General features: G+C 43.5%; 1 pseudogene; it reads right to left on the reverse strand.

The window, feature by feature from the left end:
* Positions 1–1,129: 1,129 nt before the first annotated feature.
* Positions 1,130–2,057, reverse strand: LOC142108935 (olfactory receptor 5AS1-like; annotated as a pseudogene).
* Between the last annotated feature and the right edge of the window lie 3,083 nt (positions 2,058–5,140).

The following is a 5,140-nucleotide window of genomic DNA, read 5'->3' on the forward strand; positions in this document are numbered from 1 at the left end:
GTAGCAGTTCCGCTAAAAAATGCAGATCAAGTACCATGAAACAAGACTTTGCTGGGATACAAACCCTCCCATGTTTCAATCGGTGGTTTGCCAAGCCGGGTGGCAAAACCTCCTCTTAATAGTAAAGAGAAAGAAGTGGTTGTGTGAGGTTTAGCTGCTACTAACCAACCAGAGTGGTTTTCTCATGCTCTGACCAATCACTGACGACGGGTCTCCACAAGGATGCAGTATGCGGTGTCTATATGATTTTTTTTATTTGTATTCATTATGGTTGAAATGCAGAAAGAAAGAAGATAATCCATTTATTCTTTAATCATTTTATAAAATAGGATTTGGGGGAATCTTTATTTAAATAAAATATTTTTTTCCACAGTGTTTTTGTTATTTCAACAGCATTTTTATACATGGCACGACAGTTCCCAGCAGGTCCTGGATGTCAGGATATGCTAGTGCTTGTAGCTCTACAAGCATCAGCATACCCAAGCATCTTATGGCTTCCAGAGTTTGCTGGGACCAGTAGTGCCCATACAGGTATGCTGATTTCTTACAGTTAAATGTTTATTACCCCATTACCCACCAGACACGGGTGATATGAAGATCTCTAGTGCTGTCAGTATAGGGTTGATATTTTTCCCGGGGGGGGAAATATTTTTTTTTTTTACCGTTCAAATTCTCCTCGGGAGTTCAGCCCTGAGCTCATTATGACAGGGGGACCCACGTTGCGGGTGACCAGCCCAGCTTGTACTAGCCTAGTGCTGGTTGTGGCTATTGCAGGGTGGCCCCACACTATTCGTCCCCCGAAATTGGAGCAACCAGAGGAGGCTATGAGCAGGGTGCCAAGAGAAATTTTGGGCTGCAGCACAGGAAATTATTGGACCCCTTCCATAGCCACTGAAGGGGGCAGGGCCACATTAGGTTGGTGACTCCTCCCACTACATTGACAGCAGAAACACAGATTGGTAGAGGTAGAGGATAGGGGTGGCTAGAGATGGAAGCTCTGACCGAAAAAAAACATCCCATTGAAAGAAGTGGCATTGACAACCAGCACCTCCAAGCTATAGTAAAAACCATTTTTATGGCAAAGTGCAATCATATACAGGCTGATACTTTAATAAAAATGAAATAATATTTAGAGGTTTGACTGTCTAGTGAGTTTCCTTTTTATGGTGCCTTTAACTTCCTTATTCCTAATGCTGTAGATGATGGGATTTAACATCGGAGTCACCGTGGTATACAGAATGGACACGGTCTTGTCTGTCTCGGGAGAGTAAGCGGATCGAGGTCGCAGATACATGAACTTAATGGTCCCATAGTAGAGGACCACCACAGTAAGGTGGGAAGCACACGTGTTGAAAGCTGTATGCCTTCCCCGTGAGGAACTAATGTTCAAGATGGTACAGATAATATGGACATATGAAATTAAAGTCAGGATGAATGAACTCAAACAGTTAGTGACTGCTGAGATATACATTGCTGTCTCATTGAGCCAAGTGTCTCTGCAAGACATTTGTAGGAACGGAGGTACCTCACAGAAGAAGTGGTTGACATGATGGGACCGGCAGTAGGGCAGTTGGAAGGTGAAGACCACATGGATGACCGAGTTTGTGACACTTGTAGTCCAGGATCCGACAGCTAAACAGAAGCACAACTTCTTGCTCATGATGGTGGTGTAGTGCAAAGGCTTGCAGACCGCAGCAAATCTATCATAGGCCATGACAGCTAGTATTACACACTCTGTTGCTCCCAAAGCCAAATGGAAAAACATTTGTATCGCACATCCTAGTAGGGAAATACTCTTGTCCTTGGCTAGAGTGTTTATTAGGATTTTGGGAACGATGGTGGAGGAAAAGCAGATGTCAATAATCGAGAGGTTACTGAGGAAAAAGTACATGGGGGTCTGTAGCTTTACGTTAGTTCTCACCACAATGATCAGTAGAAAATTTCCAGACAACGTGAATCACCAAGAAGACGAGGAAGCAAATAATCTAGAGGTAAGGAACATCTGACGGGCCAAGAAGTATGAATCTTTCTGGAGATGTTTGATTTGAGTCTTCCATAAGATTCAAATAGTGACTGGTAGGAAACAAACTGTGAACAATTACATTGAAACATATTTAGTATTTCTTGCATAATGAGCATTGATTTATCCCTGTTCCAAAACACCTAGGGGTATATTTACTAAGCTGCGGGTTTGATAAAAGTGGGGATGTTGCCTATAGCAACCAATCAGAGTCTAGCTGTCATTTTGTAGAAGGTACTAAATAAATGAAAGGTATAATCTGATTGGTTGCTATAGGCAACATCCCCACTTTTTCAAACCCGCAGCTTAGTAAATCTAGCCCCAGGCCTCTACCCGTTCCCACCATTGTCCCTATGCCATCCAAGGATTCAAGATTGAGCAAGAACTAATTGTGTCTAATGCTCAACCCTGCTTTTGGTTTCCATTCAAGCAAATTATATGGAACCAGCCCGTTGAGCTACAGAACTCTTCTGATGCCGTATATCCAGGGCCGGATTAAGGGAATGGAGGCCCCTGGGCTAAGGGGGCCTCCATTCCCCCGTGAGGGTCCCCCCCGTGATCTGAGCCACCCCCCCAGGTGACCCGAGCTGAGCCGCCCCCCCCCCCCCCTCCCCCGGCACTTACCTCCTTCCCCAGTGCGCTGTGCGCTCTTTACTGAGGAGATCTCGTGAGAGTGAGACTCACGAGATCTCCTCAGTAAGGAGACTACAGCGTGCCGGGGAAGGACCGCAGTGAAAGTGCTCAGCAGCACTGATCTCGTCGGGGCGCCCCCGCCCCCGACCGATCAATACTGCTGCTGAGCACTTTCAAGGGCCCCTTGGATGCCCGAGGCCCCTGGGCTGTAGCCCAGTTAGCCCTATGGTTAATCCGGCCCTGCGTATATCACATGAAATTAAAATTGTAATGCTCAAGCTGAACTTGAGAAAATGTTTGCAATGGTATGGTTCCCCTCCTGGCAAACATCATCTGGTATATGAAGCAGAAGTACTTGGACAATTCACACAATCCAAACTCACCTGTACATCTGACCACACAAATATGGTTTCTAGGCTAACACGAGGAATTGAGGCTTCCCCAGTTGGGTGTGGGTGAGTTGGAGTTCCAGCTAAAACATATTTTGTGGTTAGATGAGGCTAAAACAGAAACGTGTGTCCAAAATTCAGTACTATGTCAACAAAATGACTCCTGTGCCATAAGAAACTCCATACAGTGGAGCCAGGAGTAGAAGCACCATGCTACATAATGATAATAATAATAATAATAATAATAATAATAATAATAATAATAAAAATAATACCAGCAACAATTATATAAAATGACTGTTAAAAATCAAGTTATGCCAATATATACATAGAAACATAAAACTTAGAATTTGACGGCAGATAAGAACCACTTGGCCCATCTAGTCTGCCCATATTTTAACCTATGGTAAACTCTATTTGATCCTTAGTTCTTTGTAAGGATATACTTATGTCTATCCCAAGCATGTTTAATTGCTCTACTGTATTAGCCTCTACCACCTCTGATGGAGGCTATTCCACTTACCCACTACCCTTTCTGAGAAGTAGTTTCTCCTCAAATTTCCTCTCAACCTACTTCCCCCCAGTGTCAGTGCATGTCCTTGTGTTCTAATACTTCTCTTCCCTCCAGTGTCAGTACATGTCCTCGTGTTCTAATACATCTCTTCCCTCCAGTGTCAGTACATGTCCTTGTGTTCTAATACTTCTCTTCCCCCCAGTGTCAGTACATGTCCTTGTGTTCTAATACTTCTCTTCCCCCCAGTGTCAGTACATGTCCTCGTGTTCTAATACTTCTCTTCCCCCCAGTGTCAGTACATGTCCTCGTGTTCTAATACATCTCTTCCCCCCAGTGTCAGTACATGTCCTCGTGTTCTAATACTTCTCTTCCCCCCAGTGTCAGTGCATGTCCTCGTGTTCTAATACTTCTCTTCCCCCCAGTGTCAGTACATGTCCTCGTGTTCTAGTACTTCTCTTCCCCCCAGTGTCAGTGCATGTCCTCGTGTTATAATACTTCTCTTCCCTCCAGTGTCAGTACATGTCCTCGTGTTCTAATACTTCTCTTCCCCCCAGTGTCAGTACATGTCCTCGTGTTCTAATACTTCTCTTCCCCCCAGTGTCAGTACATGTCCTCGTGTTCTAATACTTCTCTTCCCCCCAGTGTCAGTACATGTCCTCGTGTTCTAATACTTCTCTCCCCCCCAGTGTCAGTGCATGTCCTCGTGTTCTAATACTTCTCTTCCCCCCAGTGTCAGTACATGTCCTCGTGTTCTAATACTTCTCTTCCCCCCAGTGTCAGTACATGTCCTCGTGTTCTAATTCTTCTCTTCCTTTGTAGAATGTTTCCCTCCTGCACCTTGTTATAACCATTGATATATATGAAAGTTTCTATCATGTCCCCTCATTCTTTTCTCTGCTCCAAACTATACATATTAATATCTTTTAGTCTCTCCGGGTAAGCTTTGTGCTGTAGGCCATGCACTATTTTAGTTGCCCTTCTTTGTACAGTCTGTAATGTATTTATAGCCTTCTGAAGATACGGCCTCCAGAACTGAACACAGTATTCTAGATGAGGCCGTACCAATGACCTATACAGTGGTATTATTACTTCTTTCTTTCTGCTACTGATTCCTCTCCCTATACAACCAAGCATCTTACTTGCCTTCCTCATTGCTTTGTTACATTGATAACCTGCCTTTATGTAACCTGAATTAGTGACTCCTAGATCCCTTTCATCCTCAGTAGTTTCCATCATTGTGCCATTAATACTATATTTAGCCTTTGGGTTTTTGAGACCCAAGTACATTTGGTTATTAAACTGTAGTTGTCTCTCTCTTGATCATTCCTCTAATCTACTTAGATCATCAATCATCTGTTTTACCCTTATATTTCACATTAATATATATAAAAATCTGTGTATTACTGAGCTGATTATTACACTAGTAGTAACTAATACCATAATTGGAGTATTGGAGTTACAAAATATATACATCATGCTCTTTTTCAGTCCTATGCAGCAGGTTGCCATATTTGGGGTGAGGGGCTTCTGTGGCCCATCTGGCGTGAGAGGTTATCACACTCTATGCACACAGCATCAAGCATT

The sequence above is a fragment of the Mixophyes fleayi genome, chromosome 12, assembly GCF_038048845.1.
Source record: "Mixophyes fleayi isolate aMixFle1 chromosome 12, aMixFle1.hap1, whole genome shotgun sequence".
In the NCBI taxonomy this organism is placed as follows: domain Eukaryota; kingdom Metazoa; phylum Chordata; class Amphibia; order Anura; family Limnodynastidae; genus Mixophyes; species Mixophyes fleayi.